The sequence below is a fragment of the Pseudophryne corroboree genome, chromosome 11 (genome assembly GCF_028390025.1).
Source record: "Pseudophryne corroboree isolate aPseCor3 chromosome 11, aPseCor3.hap2, whole genome shotgun sequence".
Classification (NCBI taxonomy): Eukaryota; Metazoa; Chordata; class Amphibia; order Anura; family Myobatrachidae; genus Pseudophryne; species Pseudophryne corroboree.
Window position 1 is genome coordinate 319,868,970 of NC_086454.1, and position 19,822 is coordinate 319,888,791.

Sequence of the window (19,822 nt, forward strand, 5' to 3'; positions counted from 1 at the left end):
AATATTCGGTGGGTTTGTCTTTGTCTCTGTTTTGTTTTTGTGTTTTTTAATATGTACAAGCGGACTGCAAGTGCTCCGGCCATTTTGACACTTGTGGTTCTGCAAGTGCGTTCCTGCCAGAGCAGGCTTGCTGGGACTTGTAGACTGCCTGTAAAGAACAATGGGGGGTTATTCCGAGTTGTTAGCTCGTTGCCGATTTTCGCTATACTGCGATTAGTCGCTTACTGCGCATGCGCAAGGTTCGCAGAGCGCATGCGCTTATTTATTTTACACAAAAGTTTGGTATTTTACTCACGGCCTAACGAGGATTTTTCATTGTTCTGGTGATCGTAGTGTGATTGACAGGAAGTGGGTGTTTCTGGGCGGAAACTAGCCGTTTTCTGGGAGTGTGCGAAAAAACGCTGGCGTTTCTGGGAAAAACGCGGGAGTGGCTGGAGAAACGGGGGAGTGTCTGGCCGAACGCTGGGTGTGTTTGTGACGTCAAACCAGGAACGAAACTGACTGAACTGATCGCAATGTAGGAGTAAGTCTGGAGCTACTCAGAAACTGCTAAGAAATTTCTATTCGCAATTCTGCTAATCTTTCGTTCGCAATTCTGCTAAGATAAAATACACTCCCAGAGGGCGGCGGCCTAGCGTGTGCAATGCTGCTAAAAGCAGCTAGCGAGCGAACAACTCGGAATGAGGGCCAATATTATTAAGGTTTTTTTTTATGATCAATATCCCTGCACCCAGCACCCAGGGTGCGGGTTATTATTTATTTATTTATTATTTATTAACAGCAGCCTAGGCTGTTAGGTCTGGGGTTTGCTTATTGATTTGTGTAGGGCCGGGAACCAAACACATTTTTTTTTCCCTTTAGATGTACTTGCTTCCTACTTCAAGGATAAGATTGATAAAATCCGAGATGAAATGGTATGCTCTAACTCAGCCAGTGACCTGCTCAATTCCCTACCTGAACCCTCTGGCACTTTCTCTTCATTTGATCCCACAAGTGAAGATGAAGTATCAACACTCTTTTCATCCTCCTACTCCACTACCTCTCCTCTTGATCCTATACCCTCACAGATCAGTAAAACTTTGTCTCCTGTGCTTATCCCAACCTTAACTAAAATCTGTAATCTCTCTCTCTCTACTGGTATCTTTCCCTCTCTGTTTAAACATGCAGTCATTACTCCCATTCTAAAAAAAACACAACTCTGACCCAAACACACTCTCTAACTACCGTCCCATTTCTCAGCTACCCAGTCCCTCCAAGCTACTTGAGAGGCTTGCCTACACTCGCCTTACACACTTTCTTAACTCGCACAACTTATTGGATCCACTTCAGTCAGGCTTTCGTGCCCAACACTCCACAGAGACGGCACTGACCAAAGTAGTGAATGATCTAGTCACTGCTAGATCAAAAGGCCATTACACACTACTTATTCTTCTAGATCTCTCTGCTGCTTTTGACACTGTTGACCACTCTCTTCTCATACAAACACTACAATCCCTAGGTCTTCAGGACACTGCCCTTTCTTGGTTCTCATCCTACCTATCTAATCGCTCTTTCAGTGTTCACTTCTCTGATTCTACCTCCTCTTCTCTACCTCTATCAGTTGGAGTACCGCAAGGCTCAGTCTTAGGTCCTCTGCTTTTCTCAATCTATACCTCCTCTCTTGGTAAACTAATCAGCTCCTTTGGATTTCAGTATCATTTGTATGCTGATGATACTCAAATCTACCTATCCTCCCCAGATTTGTCACCACCAGTATTGGCTCGTGTCACTGGATGCCTGTCTGCCATTTCATCTTGGATGTCATCTCGCCACCTCAAACTCAACATTTCCAAAACCGAATTAATTATTTTCCCACCAGCTAAGAGTAGTTACCAACCTGATATCTCTATAACTGTTGACAATGCAACTATCCACCCCACCCCACAAGCTCGTTGCCTAGGTGTCACCCTTGACTCTGAACTGTCCTTTGTTCCACACATTCAATCTGTCTCTAAATCATGTTACATGCACCTTAAAAACATATCCAAAATACGCCCTTATCTTACACAAGACACTGCAAAAACTCTAATCCATGCACTCATCATCTCCCGCATTGATTATTGTAATAGTCTCCTTACTGGTCTTCCCAAACATAGGCTATCACCACTTCAATCCATTTTAAATGCAGCTGCGAGGCTAATCTTCCTCGCCAGACGTTCTTCATCTGCTGATCCGCTCTGTCAGTCCCTCCATTGGTTACCGGTATTCTACCGTGTCAAATATAAAATACTTTTACTTACATACAAGGCTATTAACCAAACTGCACCATCATACATCTCCTCACTCATCTCAAAATATCTCCCTACCAGACCTCTCCGCTCTGCACAAGATCTGCGTCTCTCATCCACATGCATTACCTGTTCCCACTCAAAATTACAGGACTTTACCCGGGCTTCACCCACTCTGTGGAATGCACTCCCACGCACAATAAGACTCTCCTCTAGTCTCCAAACCTTTAAACGTTCTCTGAAAACTCATCTCTTCAGACAAGCCTACCAAATTTCAGACCCACACACATAACCTTCACAGCTTCCCTATCAAGTTACATCCCCTCTGTACAGTCCACATAAACTCACATTTTGTCTTCCAACATTGCTGGGTGATCATATCATATAAGAACCTAGCAACCTGGGGAACCATTATGTGACAGGTAGCATCTATCCTTGTGTATCAATGCCTATTTCCCTATAGATTGTAAGCTTGCGAGCAGGGCCTTCCTACCTCTGTCTGTCTGTCTGTCTGTCTTTGCCCAGTTTTGTTCTATAATTGTTGTTCTAATTGTAAAGCGCAACGGAATATGCTGCGCTATATAAGAAACTGCTAATAAATAATAAAATAAAATACAGCTCCTACTCTGCAGCTTCAGAACTGCCGACTCTCTCAGGGGCGTATAAGACGCCATCTTTTAGAAGCGTCTCAGTCACTGTCCGTCAGGTGCTCCAGTTTCATTTTATTATGACTTCAACATTCTAAGGGGGAGATTCAAATGTTTGAAAAGTCGGTTGGGTGTCTGTTTTTTCCTGTCTATTAGATAGGGGGGGGGGGGGGGGAATTACTCCCAACTGACTTTTCAAACATTTGAATCTCCCCCTAACTGTCTACAATTTGGTTGTTGACATTATGACAGTCTACATTTTAACTGTATCAATATTTTGACTGTCGACATCACATTTTCAGTGGGTCTACATTTTATTGTTGACTTTCTGTCGACGGTTTAGTGTCTACATTTTGATTGTCTAAGTTTCGTCTACTTTTTGACTACATCCCTTATCCTGGGATGGTTGTGAGAGTGGTGCCACGGGGCTCTAGGGCCATCAACATTGCTGCACTACAGTACATCTGGCTAGCAGGGTGCCTGGAACACCACTTTGTGGACAGTAGTGCTGCTTCAGTTCTGCCTGGAGCGTTCAAACTGCGGGTAGCTCTACACGTTCTCCTGATGGCAGCCCCTCACAGGATGTCACGTTTGGGTGGTGGGTCCGGCACAGCGTGCTGGATAACCCTGTTCTGGCACTGACTACTTTGTGCTGCTTGTGTAACCTGCTCCTTGCACTATGTAACTCGGTCTGTGGCTTCTTGCTGCCTCCACCCCCTTCTCACATCATGTCACTGCCCCTGTCACATGCAGCCCTGTCCTCACTGACACATCATCTGATATACTCTGCGCTGCTGGTGGACCCTGCTCCTTCCACTATATAACTGTCAGTATGTGGCTTCCTGTTGCTTGCATTCCCCTTCTCCACACAATGTCACTGCCTCTGTCACATGCAGCTCTGTCCTCACTAACACATCACTCGTCTCCTGATAAACTCTGTGCTGCTGAGAAATCTTGCCCCTTTCACATACTGCCCTGTCCACACTTATTCCAGCAGCCTGTCTACTGCCTCCGCACAATCAGAACACTGGGTAACAATGTGTTCACTTTAGTTGATACAGTAAAGCATAGGTTCTCATGACCCGAAACAGTACATGTTTTTCAGATCTCCTCACAGAGTCAAAAGTGAAAAAATAAGCTCTGCCTGTGGATCTTTTAAAATGTGTCCGTGAGTGATGACTACACTTGTACACCCTGTTGGGTGACTTGTGAAACGTGAACTGTTTGGGGTCCTAAGGGCCGAGTTTGAGAACCACGACATTAAAGTTAGGATGTACAGAAATTGCCCGCGCGAGCGTGTTCACCATGTGATCCTATGGATCGTGAGTGTGTGCGCAGTGCCCGTGAACATTCGGGGGTACACTATTCGTGGTAAATAACCTGCGATTTCCACGAATAGCAGCTAATCTGAGTCTGGCCACATCTGTATCAATATTCAGTACGTTTACCCATTTGTCACATAGGGTGGTCTTCAGGTTGCCGACTGTCGGGATCCCGGCGCGTACAGTATACCGGCGCCGGAATCCCGACAGTCGGCATACCGACAGTTTTTCTCCCTCGTGGGGGTCCACAACCCCCCTGGAGGGAGAACAAATAGCGTGGCGCGCGTAGCGTGCCACCGTGCCCGCAGCGTGGCGAGCGCAGTGAGCCCGCAAGGGGCTCATTTGCGCTCGCCACGCTGTCGGTATGCCGGCGGTCAGGCTTCCAGCGCCGGTAAGCTGGTCGCCGGGAGCCCGGCTGCCGGCATACCATACCACACCCGTCACACATAACCGGTGCTGGTCCCAAGCAATTACTTTTATACTCCCACCACTCAATCCTAGCTACATAATCTGATGTGCATCCTGAAAATACTGGGGTGCTAAGATTTAAATTGTGAGTAGTGTCTTCTCCTGCAGTGATGCTGTACCATATACCAGCACTGGGTCACTCAGAATATGCTGATTCTGTAACACTTCACTGAAGTCATCTGCATCCTACACTACCAACACTGCTGAGCCCCAGACAGTAAAACAGTCTGTAGGTTAGATTCTGCCCACGTTGTGCTTAGAAACCCCACTGGCTGTGGAACGGATTCCGAGTGCAGCCATGTACATAATATCTGCAGAAGTGACTGCTCCTGCAATGAAGTAGGTTATTTGCTGAGTGCTGCTAAAACCTTCATTGTGTGGAGAGTTCTTCATTAGAGACTGCCTCCGTTGTGCAGAGGTCTGATAGCACAACCTCTCCGCTCCGTACAAAGGACCCTTTCATGGATTGTTAGCATCTATCCTGCTACATGCCCCCTGGAGGTGTAAACTGACTGATCTCTTGTACAGCTGAGCGTGGTGTCACACAGCCGGGCCCAGAATCCTGGGAGGGCTGCCAGATGCACATTTAAGCCAATACGTCAAAATCAGATGCAGACATGGGGCTAGGAGAGTGTGGTGTTTCTGTCTGGAGGAGAGATCTGTGTTTGTTGATGTTTTTTTTTTTGTCTTCGTGGGAACAAACTGAGAGATCTTGGAATAAACCACAGGCTAAATTTGTTCCCCTCCGCTGCGGCGTTCGCGGCTTAACCCTTATCACACAACACACTACGCATTAGACAGGTGCTCATTGTCTGCCGCTCGGCAAAATGTTTTTGGAACCAAGCGGTAAAGGAAATTCCTAGTCTCGTTTAGGCTCCACGCCCGACCTGAGATTGAGCACATGTGTAATATAGCGGTATGGGAGGAAAGGTTAATGACACAGGGTTCCCTTGCAGCAAGTAGGAGATTCATTAAATAAATGATTACAATAGGTGAAATAAAACAATGTGCTTCATTGTATCTGTAAGTATTTCATTAGTAACAGCCTGTGAGGTACACAGCATTATTAAAGGTGTGGTCTTTGGCAGTGCAGTGTCTGCGTTGTCTTTGCACACATATATACACAATTATATGGACGAATACACAGGTTCTCAAACTCGGTCCTCAGGACCCCACACGGTTCAGGTTTTGCAGGTCATCTATAGATTTGTAAAATGTGACAGTTGGTGATACACAGTGCAGCTGCCAGGTGACATGGAAAACGTGAACCGTGTGGGGTCCTGAGGACCGAGTTTGAGAACCACTGGACTAATAAAACGAGTTTGGGAACAGATTTTTTTGCACGGCAGATTATCATACTGTTGCCACATAAGTGCCAACATACTTGCCCAGTAAAACCCTTATACCGTCAGTAATGGCATCCCGTAGTTGCGAGACTGGGTAGCTTTATATTCAATATAGGCTGCCACCATGACATCCTGAAAACCTGCTAGTGGCATTGATGGCTTTGTATAGATCCGCCATATTGTGCTTATCACAGTTGCAACTTCATATACAGTATGTGCAATATGGAGAGGGAATATAGGCAAATACGGCCTGTTTGTTGTAGGTTCAGTGATATGTAGCAAGCAACTACTGGGTAAAGGTAGTATTATATAGTGGTGTACATATAATATGGAAGGACGGTGGCGCCTGTACACCCTTTACCTTCATGTCACTGTTTCCCAGGTCACAGTCATTTGTGATCTGTGCTCCACATAGAGTGCGTGCTCCGCTCTCTTAATGCCTCGCAGGTCTGGCATATGGAGCGCGCTTGAAATACCACCAAACCGTCTACATAATTATTATGAGCAGGCTGTTCCTGCGCACCTGCTTCATTAGCTCTGCAAATGTGTAACGCTGCTCTTGCACATTAATAAGCACTCTGCTTCCAAATGCGCCCTTTACCCGGCAGATGCTGCCGTCCCATGTCACGCCATCACTCCACGAGCTGAAGAGAATGCGTGCCGTGCCTTTCCCCGAGCCTCCGCTCTCTAGTGTTGCGCACACACAGCTGTCACTTCCACTGAGCAGCAGACAAATCATCGCCCTCCCCCTAACCCTCTCAGTGATGCATATGGAGCATCGGATCTGCTCAGTATTTATCAGCTTGTCTGGGCGGCGAGGGAGCTCTACGTTTTATTTCCCCCGTTGTAGTGCGTGGTGGAGCACCGTAGAGAAAATATCCAGATCTGTGTGTGTGTGTGTGTGTGTGTGTCTTTTTAATTAGCTAGATAGTGTTCCGAGGGACAGAAGTCGGTGTGATCCAGCGCAAGAAGCAGATGCCGGAGAAATGATATAGTGATGCGTATTACAAAGCAGAGGAGACATTGCAGTCTGACTCATTGCTGATCGTGATAGCGCAATCACAGTGTCTGCGTAGCCTATCCTTAACTCTAATGCTGCCGGAAGAAAGTGCACCGTGCATTGGTTTTCTCAGGGAATGGGTTAATGGCACCTTCATTTTAATGCGGCCTCTTCTGCCTACCACAATTCTCATTAAATCCTCCCTAAGCGCTTTACCCGCGTGGCACAGTCGCCTAATAGCCAGACATGGGGCCAGTTTGACCACACGCGTGTATTAACCAAATAATGGATCGCATAACGTTTCCTGCCGCCTGATAATCACACGCATTTTGTTTCTTTATCATTACTTATTGCCTAATACTTCCCTCCGGCTTTTGGCTCTCTCCTAAAACAGGAAAGCAATTACGTATGTGTGTTCTGCAGTTGTACCAAATAGAAACAACCTTGTTGGAGCCGAAAGGGCTGGAACGCAGCTGTTGGATACATCCTACTGTAGTGTGTATCTAGCTAATGTTTCCATATAGGGTTAGGGGTCTGTTAGACCCTTTGGCTGATTCGCACCCACTACTGAAGTTCATATAGTTGAGTGATTATGCGCAACTGTATGTGTGCAAAAAGTTCTGAAAGCCCCTACAGCATTTAATCTGTAATTGAATAGCTCCGGGCACTTTACCCGTGGAAGCAGACCACGTGACTCCCCACAGCTAGAGGAATCTGCCCTTTGAGTCTACTATGCAGATTTATAAGATTAAACAAATGGGACCTTTTTCCTTTAAGTCTGGACCCTTGCTGCATAGCAGAAGTTTTCTTATGCTTGATTGATATTCTTTATTTTATTACAAGATAATGCACATGTATCTGAGTTGTGCGCTTTTACACCCAGCAGACGCAGTGCTGAGTGTATCTGATGAAGGCCCGCTCTGCCCCTCCCTTGTTGGCAGGTTTTATCAAAGGCAACAGACAAAGCAGTATAATATTGTAATAAAATATTTATATTATACACAAGGCAAGCAAGCTCGACACAGCCGTCAGCGAAGTAATCAAGTGTGCGCAGTGGAACAAAGGCAAGAGAGCAGGAGGGGAGACATTTAGAGTGGGTCCTCGTTTCTCCCCAGCCGGCCGCTGTAGGCGGCGCTGCCGCATCTGACGGGTACCAGTCACAGCAGCAAGAGATAGGAGACGTGGAAGGCCTCTGCTCCAGATATTATCGCACACGGTGATTGACTGTGGCGTTGTGGATTTATTAGCATAAGCTCTATTGTACAGCTGAGACCTGCTTATCACCAGTCTGTAATGACAGCTCTATCTTCCAGGACACATTTCATGTCACTACGAGCAAAGTTTACTGTTCAAAGTAGTTCCCAGCAGAGGTGGTAGAACTCTGTAATAGGTCTAGAACAGATCAGGGAGTAAGTAGCATCTTATTCATCGCTCATGATACGGAGGGAGTGTGTTGATATTATTCTCAGCCAAGAGCTGAAATTGTTCTCACATTATGTACCGATAATAACGACGCCCCCCGTTCTGCACACCATGAATATTTCAGGGCCTGTTGTGACTGAGTTCAAATGTTCAGTAGCTTTCAGGAAAGCAGTCCAAAGAAAACAGATCTCTTCCTAGGGAACCAGCGTTGTGGGGCTGCATTCTCTGCGTTTGTTTGGTGCAGTGTTTTTGATCTCTGACATTTAATTTTTCAACCCTGGGTGTAATTTACAAATGACGCAGGTCAAATAACTTACTACGCCCAAGTGAAACTCTATCACCAATACCATGTAGCGATAATAATAGTGAATAATGTAATCAGCATCTAGAGCAAATCGTTTGATATTGTTGATTAAAACAGGTGTTTATTGATAACTAGAACAGGAGATTAACAACTGCACCGACTAACTGGGGCACTGTCCTAATTCCACAGTTTTGTGGGGAGTTTTTAGGCATTTAGCATTTTTCATTGTTATGTTTTTTAAATTTATATTTACTAAAATATTTACCCTTTTTTCTCATTATAGTTTCAGCTGTAATGTAGGCTCCTTGCACTTTGTATGTACGAAGTAATTAAGGTAACCGCCGCCCAAGCTGCATCTGAACACAGTATGCACGGCATGCCATTTGAAACCATTTGCAGACTGAAATATAGTGTGGAGATAAGGGGGGGGGGGTGTGTGTATATATAATGTTGCTTCAGAATGCGTCGGTGACATCACTATGTCTTGCAGTTACAAGTGACATACTGTATGACCTTCCCTAGGAAAACATTGCATGGCTTACAGTACACAGAAGAGCAGCTGGAATAAGTATTTTTCTTTGGTAGCTGACATCTCATTTCTGCTCAGTGGCTCTTCAGCCTGCAACTTTTAATCCGGCAAGGCACGGATATACTCGTCTCCCCAGAAGACAGACTTCCACATAGCTAATCTGTGTGTGCTGGGTCACTAGATAGACTTGCGGGTTCTGCTTCATGTTGTCTTTGAGATGAAAGAATAAAGAGCTTAGATTGATGCTGCCACCACAGTAGGTGGCAAACGCAGCCCTTTAACAAGCTCACAGTAGTCTACAGGATTGTTTCACAACTACACCTGGGAGCATGGCCCCAAACGGAGTCCCCACAGAGGACCCCCTGTGCCAGGAATGTCGGCTCAGCCTGATAGTTGCATTTTAATTGGCCGGGTCTGCAGATCCAATCAGCTTTATCCCTTATTAGTTCTTCAGCTGCTCGGATGAAATCCATATGTCCTGTCATCTTAGGAAAGAAGATTTGGTGTCGCCTGGTTACCCCAAGATCAAAGTCTTATTCTTCGGGTTTACTGCAGAAAACCTATTGGAAACATCACTATTCCTGTGAAAATATATGTCCGTTTCATAAACGTTTCTTTTTTCATTTACACAACAGTTTTGCCTTTTAGTTAGCATTACATGGATACAGAAACCTAGATATAACATATAATATTATATAGGGCGGCAACTGCGAATCTGCCACAATTAAGGAGATGGAGACTCGTTGTCTATGCTACAGTCCCAGTGCTAGTCCACCCTGATGCAATGCATTAGCGGCAGCCCCCAGACCCTTCATATTGTTCCACTGATAGCGTAAACTGACCTGGAACCTATCATGTAATATTGGAACTGGTGTCGCTTTATCACATAGTTCTAGCTGAAGTCTGCAATGATTGATTAAATGAATCTGTATGCCGGTTTCCGGATATTCCAGGCCCGTGCTGCTCCCTCTGTCACCCGATATCCGCTACTATAGTAATTAGGGTGATTCAGTCACACTGAGCACTGTGACTGACAGGCCAGGGAGAGCTGCTTTCTGATTCATGACACTGATCTGTGTGTTTTGGCTCCTGATTTTATGGCGGGTGTTTATTACTGTGGGATGGGCACAGCATTGTGATAATGGGATAGAATGGGTGTGTGTCTGTAAAATGGTTTATACCCTGGGGAGTTGGGTGTCTTTGATCTGTTACCCATGTGGGTCCTCTCATTGCTGGCTGTGGCTTTGATGCAGACATGTGGTATTAGCACTATGGCCCTCATTCCGAGTTGTTCGCTCGCAAGCTGCTTTTAGCAGCATTGCACACGCTAAGCCGCCGCCTACTGGGAGTGAATCTTAGCTTATCAAAATTGCGAACGAAAGATTATCAAAATTGCGAATAGACACTTCTTAGCAGTTTCTGAGTAGCTCCACACTTACTCGGCATCTGCGATCAGTTCAGTGCTTGTCGTTCCTGGTTTGACGTCACAAACACACCCAGCGTTCGCCCAGACACTCCTCCGTTTCTCCAGCCACTCCCGCGTTTTTCCCAGAAACTGTAGCGTTTTTTCACACACTCCCATAAAACGGCCAGTTTCCGCCCAGAAACACCCACTTCCTGTCAATCACACTCCGATCACCAGAACGAAGAAAAAACCTTGTAATGCCGTGAGTAAAATACCAAACTGCATAGCAAATTGACTTGGCGCAGTCGCAGTGCAGACATTGCGCATGCGCATTAGCGATTAATCGCTCCGTTGTGAGAAAAAAATACAGAGCGAACAACTCGGAATGACCACCTTTATGTTTCTCCTTTAGTAGGTAAAGCTGCACAGTTTATGACCCTGTTAGATTACATTGCCATGGTCTGGTGCTCCTGTACACGCCAAGTCTTTTTTCTTCATATCATGTAGTTATTTGGCTGTTTAATCATAGCAGAGCCTAATTATGAGGTAATTACTCAGCTGATCTGCAAAGTCTGGACCACTTTGTATTTATATGGTTCATAATATTCATAGTTTATTACACTTACGGCATGTCCGTTCCCAGTTCCCTGGCTGGCGTGTCCTTTTCCCTGGCTGGCATGCCTGTTCCCAGTGCCCTGGCTGGTGTGTCCATTTCCCTGGCAGGCATGTCCATTCATAGTTCCCTGGCTGGCGTGTCCATTCCCATTTCCCTGGCTGGCATGCCCATTCCCATTTCCCTGGCTTGCATGCCCGTTTCCAATGTCTTGGCTGGCATGCCTGTTCCCAGTTGCCTGGCTGACATGCCCGTTTCCAGTGTCCTGGCTGACATGCCCGTTTCCAGTGTCCTGGCTGACATGCCCGTTTCCAGTGTCCTGGCTGACATGCCCGTTTAGCTGTCATGCCCGTTTCCAGTGTCCTGGCTGACATACCCGTTTCCAGTGTCCTGGCTGACATGCCCATTTCCAGTGTCCTGGCTGACATGCCTGTTCCCAGTTCCCTGGCTGACATGCCAGTTTCCAGTGTCCTGGCTGACATGCCCGTTTCCAGTGTCTTGGCTGACATGCCCGTGTAGCTGACATGCCCGTTTCCAGTGTCCTGGCTGACATACCCGTGTAGCTGACATGCCCGTTTCCAGTGTCCTGGCTGACATACCCATTTAAATATCTTTGCTGTCATTCTCATTTCCAGTGCCCTGAATGGCATGTACGTTTCCAGTATCCTGGCTGGCATGCCCGTTTCCAGTGTCCTGGTCGGCATACCTATGTACTTCTGCCTGTAGCTGTCCTTGACATGCCCAACCTCAAACCCGGCTGATCACTGGTGCCTCACACCCAGACTTATCTGTAAGATCCTTTTCAAGGCTCAAACATTAACACTTGTGCTAAATGTGGCTTTGTAACCTACCTGTAGATAATATACTTTCCAAGCTTCAGATATATTGCACTTTATTCTGTATCTGCACAATGGGTGGAACAGGGCTTGTAGCTATGTGTTATACAGATTACTGCCAGTGTGTCGCAGTGTATGGCTGTACAAAGCCTAGCTCAGGCATGGGAGTAACCTGGATTCCATAAGCAAACAGTATACAAGGAGGGTGTTTGATATGTCGATATGCAGATGTTGACATGGTCGTACTAATGTCGTCAATAATCATGTAGAAAGTGAAGAAATGTCTACATTTTAGAATATTGCTGTATCTCCCTGGTGGCTCGTTGGTGACTTTCCCGTTTCAGCAGATCCAATGCGGCTTCTGGGTCTCTATGGTCATGTGACAGTCACTTCCAGGTCAGACATCCGGTCCTCCGGCATTCGGAAAATATTATTACGCTCCCTAACCACCTTGCCCGCAGCCCCTTTTTCTTCACTATGTATAAATATCCTTATGGTCTTTTCACTCTGTTGCTATAATGGACCTGGGGCCTGACTCAGAGATAGACAAAAATGCATGCAGCATTGCATTTCCGACCGGTCTCTAGGAGTGGCATGCAGGAGACGTCTCCATAGAATAGACGCCTCCTGCATGTAGCTGCGATCCCTGCACTATGGCCAACATCGCTAGTTGGAATCCAACATCGCGACCATCAATTTCCGGGAACGCAGGCCTTCCTCTTCCCCCTGCCCACACCCTCTATGGTGCTGCCGGCGGATTTAGTATGGGATCCCAACGGTCAAAAGATCGATGCTGAATCACTTGCCGCGCTTTGGGCCACACTAATTTATTCACCTTCAGGGGGTGGCGTGGTTCACCCCCCGAGTAGGGATTCCGACCGCCGGGTTTCCCTTGGCTGTTGGGATTCCAGCGTCTGTATCCTGACCTCCGGGATCCCGACAGCCAGGAAAGTAACTGCTTGCCTTGCCGGTCAATCAGGCAGCGGCAGAGGGGAACTGCGAGTGGCATGCGCAGAACAGACCTTGATCAACTGCAGATTACCGATAATCTGGAATCTGTGTGTTGCCGAGACCTGCGGCCAGGTCTGAATCAGGCCCCTAACTCTCATCAGCAACCTTCCCAAATGTTAAACATAAAGTAGAATAGGGCAGATGTATTAACCTGGAGAAGGCATAAGGAAGTGATAAACCAGTGATAAATGCAAGGTGATAAACGCACCAGTCAATCAGACCCAATATGTAAATTAACAGGAGCTGATTAGCTGGTGCGTTTATCACCTTGCACTTATCACTGGTTTATCACTTCCTTATGCCATCTCCAGGCTTTATACCTCTGCCCAAATGAGTGCTTCTTAGCTATCTGTATAGCCACCCTCCTGTTACCACCCAGAAACGCTCATTCAAATACCAAGTCTCTGCATCTAAATTCTCACTGCGTTCTCCCCGTGGTAATCATCAGGGCGATGTGCAGTGTCTCTTATCGGACAACTGCGCAAACATCGGCATAGCGTCCACATCTCAAGCATGCCCACAGTCTTTACTCAGATGGCATTATAAGCTGTGTTTAGTTATTTTAAGTTGTTTGATGTTTCCTGCCATATTTTAGTCAAAGTCCATCCCACATTCCTACTCACTGTCTTGAATCAATAAATGACTATTGTTAGTCAGCCAAATCTGATTTTATAATTGCTTTAAGACATTACAGAAAATCTATTTACCTATTTCACTTGTAGCACAAGTGGCTTTTACTATTTTTACTTAAGTTTAAAATATTTTTTAGCTTTTCATCAGCATTTTCGCTGCAGCGACTGTCTCTAGCTAACACGCATCTCAGACCGCACTGCTGCGCCAGGGTTTCACAGACACATTTAACTACTAGGATGGGTTTGTTAAATGCGTTAAAACGTTGCTGAGTAATGGCGCCATGTGACCATTGTTCCAGAACGCTTATTTATTTCCTCGCCACTGGAAAGATTGTATTAGCGCTGTCTCATCAATTCTCTTTGCCGTCTCCTCGGTGGCTCTTCCCACAGTGTCGTTCAGGGCACAGCAGATGTTTTCACAGTCAGAAAAGGGGTTCCAGATAGGCAGAACCGCCGAAGTGTTAATATTGTGCAACCTCATCTTTGGCCCCGGAGCCCTTGATGACGACTTTATCAGACATCTTTAACTTCACAGTCCATTGTTTGGGACGTTTGTTTGGCGGGGTGATTAATTGCAATTAGTGAGAAGCTTGAAAGCCTGTGTAAGGATAGTCAGCAGAAATCTCATCAAGATTAATGAGTGAAGGTGCCGCAGCTCCACCATCTTCTCCCTCACGTAGGATGCAGCTTTGCCCCCACGTCCACTGAGCGTATGGAAATGGAAAGTTAAAGGGACACTGACCTAAAACATTGCCCTGATTTACCTGTGACGTGTGCAGGGGAGCAAACTTTAAATATTGTCTGTATTTATGTTCTATATTACGTATAAAGATCTTTCCGGGGGGCAACATTATAAGTATGTATATATGGAATACGGATTCAGTACGCTATACCGGCGGCTGGAATGCAAGCCGTCAGTATACAGACAGCGACATTCCAGCCACCAGTATGCCGGCAGCGGGGCGAGCGCTAGAAAGCCCAGGTTATACTCTCCCTGGAGACCGACCGAGGGAGAATAGCCTATGTCGTCGGTGTTGCATTTCACCACTTGTTGGGATTCCGCCGTCTGTATTGTGATCGCGGCTGGTGGTATGCTTCCCCGGAATACATACTAAATGCCTAACCCTAACCCCGAAGCCCGATACTCTCGGGATGTCAGCGGTCGGTGATCCGGCGCCGGTCCGGGATTCCGGCGTTGGTCACATGACCGCCGGCATCCCGACAGCTGGGATGCTGAGCGCATCCCGTGTAGACAACATATATCTAATGCAAGTAGAGGTAGTCTTACTACTGCCTACACACAGCAGGGGCTGCCATACAGTGGGCCAAAGTAACAGCCATAAGCAATGCAGCCTATTAAAGTAGACCGGTCACACACACACACACACACCGGGGTCGATTGATGTCAGAATGTTTTTGGAATATGGGAGGTGACTGGAGGAAAACAGGAAGAACATACAAACACAAAAAGAGTTTAGGTGAGAAAGGAACCCAAGACCCCCAGCACTGTAGGACGCCTCAGATTCAGTGGTGCGGACGCTCCCATTCTATAATGTCATATTTCCCCGTAGGGAGCTCATTTCCTGGCTTTCTAGTTTCTCGCTGATAATAAAGACCATAGTGCCATAAATAGAGCACACTGTTGTAAATCCACAGACATCTGATCAGAGGCCCTGTTTAGGGGGTTTGCTGACTGATCCCCATATGACAGCCCATAATTGCTGCAGAGGCCATCTGTGTGGGATGTAGTTACATTGCCGGCAGTCGGGATTCCGGAGGTTAGGATTCCGACGCCGGAATCCCGACCACTGACAATGCTGCAAGCCGGAGCCCCCTGGCTAACAGGGGCTATTCCCACTCGTGGATGTCCACGACACCCCTAGTGTGGGAACAGAACCTGTGGCGAGCGCAGTGAGCCACCATGCCCGCAAGGGGCTTTGTTGCGCTCGCCTTCCCCCGCCGCCATTCCCCCGAGATCCCGACCCAACGCATCTGTGTTCAGGACTAGATATGAACAGGTACCATTAACACGGGGTGTGATCATTTCCTGTAATACAACCTAGAGGGTGACAACTACAACTCCCAGCCTGCCGCACAGTGTCATTTGTATTTGAAGAACGCCCGGGCAGACTCCCCTCGATCCCTGGGCATTGAGGTGCTTTCTCCCTGGAAGAATGTTGGGGGCCGGGTGTATTTTTGTACTGTATGTGCTGTTACCGGCTATCATTAGTGTTGATGTAGAAGGGATGTCTGATTGATGGTGGATTATCATTCCAGCGTGAATATAAAAAGGGAAACTAGAATTAAATATGTGACCTAAGACGCTCTGGTGCCCTCATCAGATTGTCCCGGCAGGGCGAGAGCCATAACCTGCACCTGCTCCCAGGGCTGAGCGCAGCCCTTCCACGCTATTATGTCACCAGAACAAACAGTTCCTGAAAGGCGACTCTTGCTGTTTGTGCAGGAACAGTGCCTGCCAATGTCTGCCAGCACAATGCCTCTGTGTTCAGACAGGGCACAAAACGTGACACAGTCTCCCCGAGCCTGCGGCTCATCCTCTGTGTGAGTCACTGTCATTAAATCATCATTAGCCGGTGCTGCTCCTTTACTTGACACCACGGCAGGAGACGCTGGATGCCGGAGGGAGAATATGAGGTCACAAGCTGTACACAGACCCCATGCAGAATAGTCATTGCCACCACCCTCCCTCTCACGACGGATGCAGCAGTGGCACTGCTGGGGGACTTCTGCAATCGGCAGTGTTGTAATTGTATCTTGGATCCAGATACATCAGATAGTGAAAGTGTGGTAACATCTTGTTTTGTTAACCTATTTTCTGCCTAATGTCTGAAACGTAAGCAAGTGAATACTGTAGTCCGCTATATGCAGATCCTTCAGGAACCGCTCACGCGGTCAGGTGCCTGTCAGATTTGCATGTCACAAACCCTTGATGCTTTCTTGTAAGTGTTCACGTCACCTACAGCTTTCAGCCTCTGGAACTAGTGAATTTGCTGAGGCATGAGCCATGAGGTGCCTTTCTTTTTTTCTTCATAATGGCCTGGATGCCTTTCTCTTTAAAATCTTCATATGGGTGCACACTGGGTGATATATCGGCCGTACAAGCAATCCAGTCAGCGGGTGTGTACACCCTATATGTCTGTGAACGACGTCGTACATATTGCGTCGGCTGTGCAGCTAGAAGCCTATCTGGTTTTGAGTCTGCAGGGACTGACATAAAGCAAATTCAAATGCCCGCCGAGCTGTGGCGTCAGGACGACACATCGATCGGCCAATCGGTAAGTGTGTATGCTTATTTGAATTGGCCGCTGTCAAGTCACCTAAGTATGTACCCGGCATAAGAGTGCATGGCCTCTGCCCCCTCATACTGACATTATTTAGTTACTATTCAGTCGCTTATACAGCACATACAGCACTTGCATACAAACTCCACACAGATGGGCCATGAAGGGGAATTGAGCTTGAGACCTGTGAGACAGTAATGCTAACCACTGTGCCATCTGTGCTGTCACATGAGTGCCATTGGCACTAGTGTGGTGCTGACAGTATAAAAATAAGAATTTACTTACCGATAATTCTATTTCTCGTAGTCCGTAGTGGATGCTGGGGACTCCGTCAGGACCATGGGGAATAGCGGCTCCGCAGGAGACAGGGCACAAAAATAAAGCTTTAGGATCAGGTGGTGTGTACTGGCTCCTCCCCCTATGACCCTCCTCCAAGCCTCAGTTAGGATACTGTGCCCGGACGAGCGTACACAATAAGGAAGGATAATGAACCCCGGGTAAGACTCATACCAGCCACACCAATCACACCGTATAACTTGTGATCTGAACCCAGTTAACAGTATGACAAACGTAGGAGCCTCTGAACAGACGGCTCACAACAAATAACAACCCGATTTTTTTGTAACAATAACTATGTACAAGTATTGCAGACAATCCGCACTTGGGATGGGCGCCCAGCATCCACTACGGACTACGAGAAATAGAATTATTGGTAAGTAAATTCTTATTTTCTCTAACGTCCTAAGTGGATGCTGGGGACTCCGCCAGGACCATGGGGATTATACCAAAGCTCCCAAACGGGCGGGAGAGTGCGGATGACTCTGCAGCACCGAATGAGAGAACTCAAGGTCCTCCTCAGCCAGGGTATCAAATTTGTAGAATTTTGCAAACGTGTTTGTCCCTGACCAAGTAGCCGCTCGGCAGAGTTGTAATGCCGAGACTCCCCGGGCAGCCGCCCAGGATGAGCCCACTTTCCTTGTGGAATGGGCCTTGACAGATTTAGGTTGTGGCAAGCCTGCCACAGAATGTGCAAGTTGAATTGTGCTACAAATCCAACGAGCAATCGTCTGCTTAGAAGCAGGAGCACCCATCTTGTTGGGTGCATACAATATAAGCAGTGAGTCAGACTTTCTGACTCCCGCCGTTCTTGAAATATATATTTTCAATGCCCGGACCACGTCCAACAACTTGGAATCCTCCAACTCGTTAGTAGCCGCAGGCACCACAATAGGCTGGTTCAGGTGAAACGCTGACACCACCTTAGGCAGAAAATGAGGACGCGTCCGCAGTTCTGCCCTGTCCGTATGGAAAATCAGATATGGGCTCTTATATGATAAAGCCGCCAATTCTGATACTCTCCTGGCTGAAGCCAGGGCCAGTAGCATGGTTACTTTCCATGTGAGATACTTCAGCTCCACCGATTTGAGCGGCTCAAACCAATGGGATTTGAGAAAATCCAAGACTACATTAAGATCCCACGGTGCCACTGGGGGCACAACCGGGGGCTGTATATGTAGTACTCCTTTTACAAAAGTCTGGACTTCAGGAACTGAAGCCAATTCTTTCTGGAAGAAAATCGACAGGGCCGAAATTTGAACCTTAATGGACCCCAATTTGAGGCCCATAGACAATCCTGTTTGCAGGAAATGTAGGAATCGACCCAGTTGAAATTCCTCCGTGGGGGCCTTCCTGGCCTCACACCACGCAACATACCTCCTCCAAATGCGGTGATAATGTTGTGCAGTCACCTCCTTCCTGGCCTTTACCAGTGTAGGAATGACCTCTTCCGGAATGCCTTTTTCCTTTAGAATTCGGCGTTCAACCGCCATGCCGTCAAACGCAGCCGCGGTAAGTCTTGGAATAGACACGGTCCCTGCTGAAGCAGGTCCCGTCTTAGAGGTAGAGGCCACGGATCCTCCGTGAGCATCTCTTGAAGTTCCGGGTACCAAGTTCTTCTTGGCCAATCCGGAGCCACTAGTATCGTTCTTACTCCCTTTTGCCGTATAATTCTCAGTACTTTTGGTATGAGAGGCAGAGGAGGGAACACATACACTGACTGGAACACCCACGGTGTTACCAGAGCGTCCACAGCTATTGCCTGAGGATCTCTTGACCTGGCGCAATACCTGTCCAGTTTTTTGTTGAGGCGGGACGCCATCATATCCACCATTGGTTTTTCCCAACGGTTCACAATCATGTGGAAGACTTCTGGATGAAGTCCCCACTCTCCCGGGTGTAAATCGTGTCTGCTGAGGAAGTCTGCTTCCCAGTTGTCCACTCCCGGAATGAATACTGCTGACAGTGCTATCACATGATCTTCCGCCCAGCGAAGAATCCTTGCAGCTTCTGCCATTGCTGTCCTGCTTCTTGTGCCGCCCTGTCTGTTTACGTGGGCGACTGCCGTGATGTTGTCCGACTGGATCAACACCGGCTGACCCTGAAGCAGGGGTTTTGCCAGACTTAGAGCATTGTAAATCGCTCTTAGCTCCAGTATATTTATGTGAAGAGACATCTCCAGGCTTGACCATACTCCCTGGAAGTTTCTTCCTTGTGTGACCGCTCCCCAGCCTCTCAGACTGGCATCCGTGGTCACCAGGACCCAGTCCTGTATGCCGAATCTTCGGCCCTCTAACAGATGAGCACTCTGCAACCACCACAGAAGAGACACCCTTGTCCGTGGCGATAAGGTTATCCGCTGATGCATCTGCAGATGCGATC

At 47.3% G+C, this 19,822-nt stretch overlaps 1 protein-coding gene across 1 annotated transcript in view; it reads left to right on the top strand.

The window, feature by feature from the left end:
* Window positions 1-19,822, top strand: part of GSE1 (Gse1 coiled-coil protein) — a 636,988-nt gene that overhangs the window by 380,812 nt on the left and 236,354 nt on the right.